The sequence below is a fragment of the Phascolarctos cinereus genome, unplaced genomic scaffold (genome assembly GCF_003287225.1).
Source record: "Phascolarctos cinereus isolate Bilbo 61053 unplaced genomic scaffold, phaCin_HiC Scaffold_4;HRSCAF=312, whole genome shotgun sequence".
In the NCBI taxonomy this organism is placed as follows: Eukaryota; Metazoa; Chordata; class Mammalia; order Diprotodontia; family Phascolarctidae; genus Phascolarctos; species Phascolarctos cinereus.
The window spans coordinates 197971569-197984961 of NW_027555847.1; positions in this window are offsets into that span (position 1 = coordinate 197971569).

Here is a 13393-nt window from a genome sequence, read left to right on the forward strand (position 1 = left end):
AAGTTGTTGTAATCTTTTTGCTAGTATTTAATTTAACATTTTTCTATCTCTATTCATTAAGGAAATTGGTCTATAATCTTCTTTCTATGGTTCACCTCTTTCTGGTTATGTATCAGTACCACATTTGTATCACAAAAAGAATTTGGTAGGACTCATTTTATTGATCTCCTTAACTTCTTTCTTGTTCATTTTGTGCTTAGATTTATCTACTTATGGGAGGGAGAGATTGAGGTCCCCCACTAGTATGGTTTTGCTGTCTATTTTTTTCCCTGTAACTCCCTGAACCCCTCTAAGAATCTGGATGCTATAGTACTTGGTGTATATATGTTTATTAATGATCTTACATTGTCTATGGTGCCTTTTAGCAAGATATAGTTTCCTTCCTTACCTCTTTTAATTGGATCTATTTTTGCTTTTCCTTTGTCTGAGATCAGGATTTTTTTTACTTCAGCTGAAGCATAATGTATTCTACTCCAGCTTTTTACCTTTACCCTATGTGTGTCACTGTTTCAAATGTGTTTCTTGTAAACAACATATTGTAGGATTATGATTTTTAATCCGTTCTGCTATCCATTTCCATTTTATGGGAGAGTTCATCTCATTCACATTCACAGTTATGGTTAGTATCTGTGTCTTCCTTTCCATCCTATCCCCCTCCCCATTTATGCTTTTCTTACTGCTTTCTCTCTTTCCCTCCTCAAAAGAGTTTTGCTCTTGACCACTGCCTCCCTCAGTCTTTCCTCCCTTCTATCAATCTTCTCCCTTTTCTTTCCCTTTTCCCTTACTACTTCTTCCCTCCATTGTAAATACCCTATCCCTTTTCTTTTCCCTCCTACTGCCTATAGTGCAAGATAGATTTTTATACCTTAGTATGTTATTTACTCCTTGAGCCAAATCTAATTAGAGTAAGATTCAAACAATGCTTATCTCTCTCCTTCTTTTCCTATACTGTAGTGGTTTTTTTGCCTCTTCATGTGATATAATTTATTCTTTTCTGCCTCCTCCTTTCCTCTTCTACCATTATTACACCTTTTCACCCTTTAATTAGGTTTTTATCATCACATCAAACTCAATTTATACACCCTCAACTATGTATATCCCTTCTAAATTTCACAGTAAAGATACCATTCTCAAGAGTTACCAATATCATCTTCTCATATTGAGATGGAAACAGTTTGTCCTTATTGAGTAATATGTTTCTTTTTTTCCCGTTTAGATTTTTTATGTCTCTCTTGAGTCTTTTATTTGAAGGTCAAATTTTCCATTGAGCTCTGGTATTTTCATTAGGAAGGTCTGAAAATCCCCTATTTCATTGAATGTCTATCTCCTTTCCTGAAAGAATATGCTCAATTTTACTGGGTAGTTGATTCTTGGTTGTCATCCAGGCTCATTTGCCTTACAAAATATTATTCCAAGCCCTCAGATTATTTTTTAATATAGAACCTGCAAGGTTGCGCATAACCCTCACTGTGTTTTTTCAATATTTGAATTATTTCTTTCTGGATGCATGCAGGATTTTCTCCTTGACTGTAATATTCCTGAAGTATGGCTATAATATTCCTTGGAGTTTTCAATTTGGGATCTCTTTCAGGAGATGAGTAGTGGATTCTTTGGATGACTGTTTTATCCCCTGGTTCTGGGACTTCAGGGCAGTTTTCCTTAATTATTTCTTGGAAGATGTGGTCCAGGATATATATTTTTTTCATCATGGATTTCAAGTAGACCAATAATTCTTTAGTTATCTCTCCTGGATCTATTTTCCACGTCAGTTGTTTTTTCAATGGGGTATTTTATGTTTTCTTTAATTTTTTCATTCTTTTTATTTTGTGTGACTGATTCTTGATGTCTCATAGAGTCATTACCTTCTACTTGCCAAATTCTAATTTTTAACAAATTGTTTTCAAGTTAGCTTTCTACCTCCTTTTTTATTTGCTCAATTCTACTTTTTAAGGAGTTATTTTCTTCAGTGTACTTTTTTTTAAAATTTGGCCAATTGTATTTTTTTAAGAACCTTTTTCTACTGTTAATTTTTGTCCTTCCTTTTCCAAGCTATTGACTCTCTCTCTCGTATGCCTCTTATTTCCATTCTCAATTTTTCTTCTACCTCTTATTTGACTTTTCAGATTCTTCTTCAACTCCTCCAAGAAGGCTTTAGACCAGTTTATACTCCCCTTTGAGGTTTCATATGTGCATAAATTGTATTCTTCTGAATTTGTATTTAGATTTTCCTTGTCCCTATAGTAAGAATCTATGGTCTCTGTTTTTCTGTGTTGCTTTTTGTTCACGGTATTTAATTTTTATTGGATTTCAAAGTTGATCTCTGTTCTGGGGCACAGGGGCACTGTCCCACACTTCTTGTGCTGGAAGCTAGGAGCATGGTTACTGGCTTTGTATGCTGGGGCCTCAGGTTCTGGGAGATGGAGACTGTAGAGGCTGTATCTTTCCTAGTGCTGAGCTGGAGCTGGTGGTGATAGCTGGTGAGGGCCAAGGCTAAGAGGGGTTTTTCTGAATTTCCCTGAGGTTATACTGGAGTTCACAGGGTGGGGTGTAGGAATGGGGGTTGTCTGGCCAGTGGAGGTCACCTCCTCACCTGGGACTGTGCTAAAGCACGGGCAAGCTCAGCTGCTGGTGGACGCCTATCTTCACAATTTATTCTCTGCGATGTTGTCTGCTGGTTCCCCTGGCTGTGCCAAAGCATGAAGTGGATGGTGGTGTTGGCACTTGCCCACTACACCTCCTTGGGGCTCAGGATCTCCCACTTATTTGTTGAGGTGCTTGTCCCTGGCTTGCCAGGACACCTCTTGTATTGCTCCCCTTCCGCCAGAGGGAGAGGGATCTTTCCTGATAATCCCCTTAATCTCCTGGGCTAAAAGACTGCTGCATCCCATCTTTCTGGGGCTCCACTCTTCTAGGATTTTTCCTGAGGGGTATTTTCTGTTTTTTGTTTTTTCAAGGTCAGTAAGAGAGAGTGAGAGCAACTTACTGCTTACTTCCCCATCTTGGCTCCCAGAAGTAGTCCAATACTTTTCAAATTGTTTCCTCAATCTATTTTCCAGGTCAGTTGGTTTTCCAAGGAAATTTTTTCCCTTTTTTTTTTGTTTTTTTCTTCTATTTGATTTTGTTTGATGGTTTCTTGATGCCTTATAAACTCATTAGTTTTCATTTGCCCAATTATAATTTTTTTAAGGAATTATTTTCTTCAGTGAAATTTTGTGCCTTTTCCCCCTTTGGCCAATTCTACGTTTGAAGAAGTTGCTTTTTTCTGTGAACTTTTGCACATCTTTTTCCATTTTGCCAGTTCTGCTTTTTATGCAGTTCTTCACTTCACTGGATTTCTGTTCCTCTTTTAATATTCAGCCTATTCTGTTTTTTAAGGTGTTTTCTTGAGTATTTTTTGTGCCTCCTTTACCAAACTACTGACTCTTTCTTTTTTTAGTTTCTTGCATCACTCTCATTTCTTTTCCCACTTTTTCTCTTTTATTGGGTTTTGAAAAATTCTTTTTAACATCTTCCAGGAAGTTTTTTTAGGCTTTCCACTAATTTACATTTTTCTTTGAGGTTTGAATGTAGCACTTTTGACTTTGTTGTCTTCTTGGTTTGGGTTTTGATCTTTTTGCAACTTTGTATAATCAGATTCTTTTTCTCATTTGCTCATTTTCCCAACTTATTTCCTTTCTTTTTCTTTTTTTTTCTTTTAACTTTATATTAAAATTGGATTTTGCTTCTGGTGTAGAAGTGACATTGTCCCAAATGTCAGGCTTTATTTGTTTGTTTGCTTGTTTGTTGTTTTGTTTTGGGTTTTTTTTTTTGGTGCAGCTGTTTTCAGAGTTAGTTAATGGGTTTTGTAAATTTTCAGTTCTTTTAAGGTGGTATGATTTAAGAAGGCGTGTGTTTACTACTCTCCTGGACTACACTCTGGTCTATGAGCAACCACAGGTACTTTTGTTTTCTTCCCTATAACTATAATCAGTGTCTCTCCTCCCACACAACTCCAAGCTCTGATATGCTTATGCTCTCTTTGCCTTGGGATTGCATTGTAAGACTGTGACCCTAATCCACATATGGGCAATGTTACAGAGTTTCAGCAAAAAGACGCCTGTAATTGCCTTCTCACCAGTAGTTTAACTCCATTACCATTTGTGGGCTAAGAATTTGGAAGCTCATATTGATGATGATTGAAGAGAGATAATTTAGAATTACTGGACTGTCTGAAAGCTGTGATCAAACAAAGAGCCTAGGCATTTTTCAAAACATCATCAAGTAAAACTGCTCTGATGTTCTAGAATAAGCCTTCACAACCTGTGGCTTGTGGGATGCCAAAGGATTTCAGGTGCCCCTGGAAATGTGTAAACGATGTTTTTCTCTATGTTTTTTGTGGGCTGCCTGATATCCTTGGGCAGGCTGCAGATTGTGCAGTCCTGTTCTAGAACTAGAAGCTAAAACAGAAATTGAAAGAATCAACTAATCACCTCCTGAATGAGATACCACAATGAAAACTGCCAAAAAATATTATAGCCAAATTCCAGAGCTCCCAGAGAAGAAAATATTGGAAATAGCCAAAAGGAACAATTCAAATATCATGGAACCACAGTCAGGATAACCCAGTATATAGCAACTTTATGTTAAAGGATTGGAGAGTTTGGAATATGATATTCTGGAGAATAAAGGATCTAGGATTACAATGAAGAATCACCTACCCATCAAAATTGCATATAATTCCTCAGGGGAAAAATAAATATTTAATGAAATAAAGGTCTTTTAAGTATTCCTGATGAAAAGACTACCACTAAATAGAATACTTGACTTTCAAATAAAAATTCAAATACAGGTATCCATGACCTGCTGCTGTTTTGGCATAACATTGTCTGCACTTGACTGTATTCATTTTTCGCCCCAATGTAGTAGACCTTTCCTGCCAACCATCTAATTTTTCTTGGGCTGGAAAATTGTTTCACCCTATCCTTTTATGGCTTCTGCCACTCCAGAATTCATTTTGTGGTGTTATTTATAGCTTTTTCAAGAGGAATTTGGGAGTGGTCAGATGAATCGCTGCTTTTGTCTTAACATCTTGGCTCTTCCCCATCAACAGGCAGTTTTCAGAAGAAGAAATCAAAGCTGTGAATAGTTACATAAAGTCTAAATCACTACTTATTAGAGAAATGCACATTAAAACAACTCTGTGGTACCACCTCCTCCTATCAGATTTACAGAAAAAGAAAATTAAAAATTCTTGAGAACATGTGGAAAAATTGGGATATTAATGCATTGTTAATGGAGTTGTGAAGTGAACCAAACATTTTGGAGAGCAATTTGGAACTAACCCAAATGGCTATAAAATTTTGTCACTAACTTAGCAGTGACACTACTAGGCCTGTATCTCAAAGAAGTCAAAGAAAAGGCGAAAAGTACTTATTCATACAAAAATATTTAAAGTAGTTCTTTGTGCTGGTAAAGACTTAGAAATTGAGATGATGCACTTTGATTTGGGAATGATTTAGCAAATTTTTTGTATATGATTCTGATAGAATACTGTTGTGCTAGAATAATGAGAAGAATGGTTTCAGGGGGAAAAAAAAGCTTGGAAAACTTATATGAACTCATGCAAAGTAATGTGACCTCAACCAGGAAAACATTTTACATAGTAACAGTAATGTTGTAAGGATGATCAGTTGTGAAAGATTTAGCTACTCTCATCAGTAAATTGATCAAAGACATTTCCAAAGGAGCCATGATGAGAAATGATTTCTACCTCCTGTGAAATAACTGATGAATTCTGAATTCCTGTATGAATACAAGTATACTTTTTTAAACTTTGTTTTTATTGCTTTACTTTGTGTTTTATTTTGCAACATGTCTAATATGGAATTATGTTTTGTATGACTTTACATAATGATTTGGAGAGATCCAGAGTTTCTCCCTTTTTCTAAAATCCTGATCTCCAAAATTCAATGTCCTAGAGATAGCTAGGTGGCACAGTGGATAGAGCACTGGCCCTGGAGTCAGGAGGACCTGAGTTCAAATCTGGCCTCAAACACATAATACTTCCTAGCTACATGTGACTCTGGGCAAGTCATTTGACCCCAACTGCCTCACTAAAAAAAAAAAATAACAAAACAGATTGTTAAACATTTTTACATGCACTTGGGAAATATTTATCTACACACACACACACACACACAACACACACAAACAATTATGAACCCTATGGAAATTGTCCTTGTGATGGGAATTTTTCATCTCAATTAAAAAATTTTGATGTACAGTTTTAATCAGTTGGTTGTTTCTTTATAAATATCCAGTTGATACTGTTTTTTTGTTTTTATCTTGTAGTGATGGGTTGAAAAGTTTCCACTATTCAAGATTGTGGAGGAAAAGGTCACAACTGCAAACCTCCTTCAAAAACTTTTCTATAAAAAGACTCCAAAAATACCAAACAAAATTTGCATTGTGAAATGCAAGAAAAATTCATAATGAGCCATTTTTTTCAGCCCAAGGCCACTTGTAAAGACAGAAGGAGAGGTCTCTGGATATTAGTTTGGGACTGAGACACTAAGGTGGGGGTTGACCTGGCATTAGGTAGGCAGAATTGGGGGACAGTAAGAGGACTAAATGCCCAATCAGAAAAAAAGATCCCAGGGGATCCCTGTCTTAACGTTGGATACAGGATCAGATATAATTTGTCAGATTAGGTGTCCATAACCCAATTCCAGATTACAGTTCCAGGACAGAGAAGAATGATTCCTGTCCCATGATAGAATGATCCCTAATTGATTCAAGCACAGAACAATGACCAGGAGGACAATGATTAGACCTCTTTCTGGATCATATCAATTTGGAAGCTACAAAAGCCTTAAATATTCCCAGATTGAGCTGTAAAAGCAGAAGGACCTAATAGACAGAAGCTCAGGCTAGTTATTCTCTTAGTGAGGTGAGCAGAGCATAGCTCTAACATAAATTCCAAAGTCAAGAAGTAGGTTGGAAAAATGAGTAAATGACCATCCTCAAATAAATATTTTTTTAACAAGAACTTGATCATAAAATCCAATATAGTGACAGGGAAACTCAAGACAATATAGTGACAGGGAAACTCAAGAAGACAAGATTTATAAACATCTATAAACAAAACTTCAAAGAAAAAATGTGGATTGGATACAAGTCCAACAAGAATTACTGAGAGAGAGAGAGAGTGAGAGAGAGAGAGAGAGAGAGAGAGAGAGAGAGAGAGAGAGAAAGAAAGAAGAGCAAACAAATGATTTCAAAACTCAAATGAGAATGGTAGAGGAAAAAATTGGAAAAGCAATGAGATCTATGCAAAAAAAATATGAAAAGAGAATGAACAGTTTGGCAAAAGTGGCACAAAATGTACTGAAGAACATAATTCCTTAAAAAACAGACTTGATAAAATGGTAAAAGGCAGTATGAAAATCCCACTGAAGAAAATAATTCCTTCAAAATTAGAATTAGTCAAGTAGAATCTTTTTTTAAAATTTTTTAAAAATTTTATTAGTTTATTTTGATTTATCAAGAATCACTTCCATATGCTTTTGAGTTTAAAATTTTTCTCACCTTTCCTCCCCACCACCCTCCCCAAGACGGTGCACATATGATATAGGCTATACATTTACATTCCTATTAAACATATTTTTACATTAGTGAAGTTGTAAATAAAAATTAAAACCAATAATAGGAACCATCAGAAAGAGGAAACAAAACTCAACAGAAGAGAAAAAAAATGATAGTGATTCAACTTCCATAGTTCTTTCTTTGCATGTGGATAGCATTTTCCATCACGAGGCCTCTGGAGATGTCTTAGATCCGTGTAATGCTGAGAAGGATTAAGTTTATCAATATTAGTCATCACACAACCAGGCTGTTATGGTGTATAAAGTTCTCTTGGTTCTGCTTACTTCACTCAGCATCAGACCATACAAGTCTTTCCAGGTTTTTCTGAAGACTGCTTGCTCATCATTTCTTATAGCACAATAGTATTCCATTACATTCATATACCACAACTTGCTCAGCCATTCCCCAACTGATGGGCATCCTCTCCATTTCCAATTTTTTGCCACCACAAAAAAGAGCTGCTGTGAGCCCTAGAAGTGCTATTGCTGGATCAAAGGGTATGCATATTTTTATAGCCCTTTGGCCATAGTTCCAAATTATTCTCCAAAATGGTTGGATCATTTCACAACTCAGCAACAATGCATTAGTGTTCCAATTTTCCCACATCTTCTTCAACATTTATCATTTTCCTGTTTTGTCATGTTGGCCATTCTGATAGGTGTGATGTGGTACCTCAGAGTTGTTTTGATATGCATTTCTCTGATCAACAATGATTTCGAGCATTTTTTTATATGACTATAGATGGCTTTAATTTCTTCATCTGAGAACTGTCTGTTCATATCCTTTGACCATTTATCAATTGGGGAATGGCTTGTAATCTTATAAATTTGTCTTAATTCTCTATATATTTTAGAAATGTGGCCCTTATCAGAGAGAGTTGTTATAAAAATTCTTTCCCAATTTTCTACCTTCCTTCTAATCTTCGTTGCATTGGCTTTGTTTGTGCAAAAACTTTCCAATTTAATGTAATCAAAATTATCCATTTTCCTTTGCTTAATGTTCTCTATCTCCTGTTTGGTCATGAATTCTTCTGTTCTCCATAGATCTGATAGGTAAACTATTCCTTGTTCTCCCAGTTTGCTTATAGTATCAGCCTTTATATCTAAGTCATGAACCCATTTTGACTTTATTTTGGTATGTGGTGTGAGATTTGGGTCTATGCCTAGTTTCTGCCATACTCTTTTCCAGTTTTCCCAGCAGTTTTTTTTCAAAGAGTGGGTTCTTATCCCACAGCTGGGGCCTTTGGGTTTATCAAATAATAGATTACTATAGTCATTGACTACTGTGCCTTGCATATTTAACCTATTCCACTGATCCACCACTCTGTTTCTTAGCCAGTACCAAGCAGTTTTGATGATTGCTGCTTTATAACACAATTTAAGATCTGGAATTGCTAGGCCACCTTCCCCTGCATTTCTTTTCATTAATTCCTTTGATATTCTGGTCCTTTTGTTCTTCCAAATAAATCTTGTTATTATTTTTTCTAACTCTATAAAATAATTTATTGGTAGTTTGATTGGTATGGCACTGAATAAGTAAATTAGCTTTGGTAGTATTGTCATTTTTGTTATATTAGCTTGGCCTACCTGGGAGCAACTGATGTTTTTCCAATTATTTAGATCTGATTTTATTTGTGTGAAAAGTGTTTTGTAATTGTGTTCATGGAGTTCCTGGGTTCGTTTCAGGAGGTAGATTCCTAAATATTTTATAATGTCTGCAGTAAGTTTAAATGGAATTTCTCTTTCCATCTCCTGCTGTTGGACTTTGTTGATAATATATGGAAGTGCTAATGATTTATGTGGGTTTATTTTATAGCCTGCAAATTTGCAAAAGTGTATTATTTCAAGTAGTTTTTTGCTTGATTCTCTAGGATTCTCTCAGTGTATCATCATGTCATCTGCAAAGAGTGATAGCTTTGTTTCTTCTTTGCCTTTTTGCATCTATATTCATTACAGAAATTGGTCTATAATTTTCTTTCTCTGTTTTGACTCTTCCTTGTTTAGGTATCAACACCATATTTGTATCATAAAAAGAATTTGGTAAGACTCCTTCTTCACCTATTTTCCCAAATAGTCTATATAGTATTGGAATTATTTGTTCTTTAAATGTATGATAAAATTTGCATGTAAATACATCTGGCCCTGGAGATTTTTTCCTAGGAAGTTCATCAATGGCTTGTTCAATTTCTTTTTCTGAGACGGGGTTATTTAAGTATTTTACTTCCTCTTTGGTTAATCTGGGCAATTTATATTTTTGTAAATATGTATCCACTTCACTCATATTGTCAAGTTTGTTGGCATATAGTTGGGCAAAATAATTCCTAATTATTGTTTTAATTTCCTCTTCCTTGGTGGTAGCTTTGCCCTTTTCATTCTTGATACTAGTAATTTGGTTTTCTTCTTTCTTTTTTTTAAATTAAATTAACCAAAGGCTTATCTATTTTTTTGGTTTTTTCATAAAACCAGCTCTGAGTTTTATTTATCAGTTCAATAGTTTTCTTAATTTCAATTTTATTAATTTTTCCTTTGGTTTTCAATATTTCTAATTTGTTGTTTAGTTGAGGATTTTTAATTTGTTCTTTTTCTAGTTTTTTTAGTTGTATGCCCAATTCATTAATCTTCTGTTTTTCTATTTTATTTATGTAAGCATTTAGAGATATAAAACTTCCCCTAAGAACTGCTTTCACTGCATCCCATAGGTTTTGGTGTGTTGTCTCATTACTGTCATTCTCTTGAATGAAATTATTGATTGTTTCTATGATTTGTTGTTTGACCCAATCATTTTTTAGGATTAGATTATTTAGTTTCCAATTATTTTTTAGTCTATCTTTCCATGACCCTTTATTACGTATAATTTGTTTTTTGCATGGTGATCTGAAAAGGTTGCATTTAATATTTCTGCCTCTTTGCATTGGATTGTGAGGTTTTTATGCCCTAGTACATGGTCAGTTTTTGTGTATGTGCCCTGTACTGCTAAGAAAAAAATATATTCCTTTCTATCCCAATTCAGTTTTCTCCAGAGGTCTATCATACCTAAATTTTTTAATGTTCTGTTTACCTCTTTAACTTCTTTCTTCTTTATCTTGTGGTTAGATTTATATAGTACAGGGAGGAGGAGGTTGAGGTCCCCCAGTAGTATAGTTTTGCAGTCTATTTCTTCCTGTAACTCCCTGAACTTCTCCTGTAAGAATATGGATGCTACACCACTTCCTGCTGGTCAAGTAGAATCTAATGACACCATGAGACATCATGAAACAATAAAAATAGCTCAAAAGATTGAACAAATCAAAGGGAATGTCAACTATCCCATCAGACAAACAACTGATCTGAAAAATAGATTGAGGAGACATTGTTTAAAATAATTGTACTTCTGATTATGTTTTCATAGCATCTCTCTAAGATGCCCTTAACTCTCCTTTGACAATAAGACCACTGTGGCATAGACTCTTATCACATTCCTGGACAACTGCTGTTGCCTTCTGGTTGGTCTCTTTGCTTCAAATATCTCCTTATGCTGGGCCATCTTCCACAGCTGTCAAATCCATCTTTCCATAAAGTTCAGGTCTAATCTACCCATAGCCTGTAATGCTACCATAGTACTACCAAAATATATTGGTTAGACTGTGAGGGAATACCTCCCACTTTTCTTCCTCCTCCTCCTCTTTGTCCTCCTTTTCCTTCTTGTTCTTCCTCTTCTTTTCTTTTCTTTGATCCTCTTTCCCTGTCTCCTGTTCCTCTTCCATTCTCTTTCTCCTTTTAATTTGCCTTATTCTTATTTCCAGAATAAACTAAATTATGTTCTTATATATTTTCTTAGGCAGATATATACTTTTAATATTGTTTCTCTTTTGAAATTTAAGGTTTTGATTGGACAATAACAATAAAAACTTTACCCTCAAGTCCTTCATTTTCCTGCCTATGAATTCATTGGTATTTTAGATTCTTTCCAGATCTTTTTGTGGTTAATGCTGTAACTTCTACATGAACCTTCAGATGTAAATGATGATTTACTGGTTTCATAAATCTCAGGAGCCTCTTTATCTCATCTTAAAGGTATACCCTCAGAAAGGTTGCATGATTCTTGACTGGCCATTTCAGTTTTACCTATGGTCACTTCCATGTTTCTCATGAAATTACCATTGTCTTTGACACACTTTCTTTCTGTAGCACGAGTTATCTCAGTGACACTGATTATGAAATTCTGCCTACTTAAAATTCTATAAAGCTTGGCATTCTTGTTTTTCTTCAGAAAGTTCTGACATTCTCTTTGAGAAGAGCGTTATATCTATTACGTAGGTCAAAAAGCTCCAAGAATCATCTACATTTTTCTTCTATATGCTTTATATCTCAAACATTTTTACTTTGATTTTGATGTTGCTCTGTCTCCTCAGAATATTTTTATTAACTCCTTTCTTCGATTTTATTTTTGTCCTAAGAACTTTTCATGTTTTCCTAACTTACAAACATTAATCTAACCTGAAATCTAAGGAGGTTTTCCTCAATATTTTCATCTTCTTGAACTGAGAGTTGAATTTACATTTACAAACATCAAAAATTCCATGAGTTATTGAAAGATTTGTCTTAGGCTTCAAATTCATTGAACCTCAGATAGTTGCTAAGGAATATGGAAATAACACTTCTTGGGGAGGCAGAGGACCTCGGTTCAGATTTCACCTCAGTACCACTTTAATTTGAATTTATATCTTAACCTACACAGATTTGAATTCCTTCTTCTGTCAAATGATGGAGTTGAACTATCAGATGATCTCTGAATTCTCTTTTAGCTCTAAGTCCATGCTTCTATGATTTTAATATTTCTTGATGATAAATTCTTTTGCAAGTTATTCATTCATGCATCATTATGAATTTATTTTATGTTGCTCCAGGATCCTAACTCAACTACTTTTTTGGGGGGTTTCAGTAAATGAAATGCTACAATTTGTTAGTGCAGAAATTGGAATTCAGCATATGAGTGGAACGTTATTTCTTATCCTCTGCCTGTAGTCCCATAAATTCCATAGAGGTAAATGATAGGAGAACCATAGGGAGATCAGTCCAACTAACAGCAGTGTTATGAAAGCTTCCATACTATAGTTTCCATGAAGGATAAAGAAATGTTTTGTTTTTTTTTAATATAAATTTATTTATTTTTAGTTTTCAATATTCACTTCCACAAGTTTTTGAGTTACAAATTTCTCACCCTCCCCCACCCCAAGATGGCATGCATTCTGAATACCCTTCCCCTGGTCTGCCTTCTCTCCTATCTCTCCCCCCTCCCCTCTCTTATCCCCTTCCCCTTCTATTTTCCTGTAGAGCAGGATAGACTTCTGTACCCCATTTCCTGTATTTCTTATTTCCCAGTTGCATGTGAAATCTTTTTTTTAAAACATGTGTTTTTAGAACTTTGAGTTCCAAATTTTCTCCCTTCCTCCCTCCCGACCCACCCTCATTGAAAAGGCAAGCAACTCAATATAGGTTGTACATGTGCAGTTATGCAAAACACTTCCTTAGTAGACATGTTGTGAAAAACTAACTCTATTTCCCTTAATCCTATCCTGCCCTCCCATTTATTCTATTCTTTCTTTTGACCCTGTCCCTCCTCAGAAGTATTTGCTTCTGATTACCCTCTTTCCCAATCTGCCCTCCTCTCTATCATCCCCCTGCTCTCTTGTCCCCTTCTCCCCTATTTTCCTGTAGGGTAAGACAGATTTCCATACCCAATTGAATGTGTATGTTATTCTCTCCTTAAGCCAAATCCTATGAGAATAAGA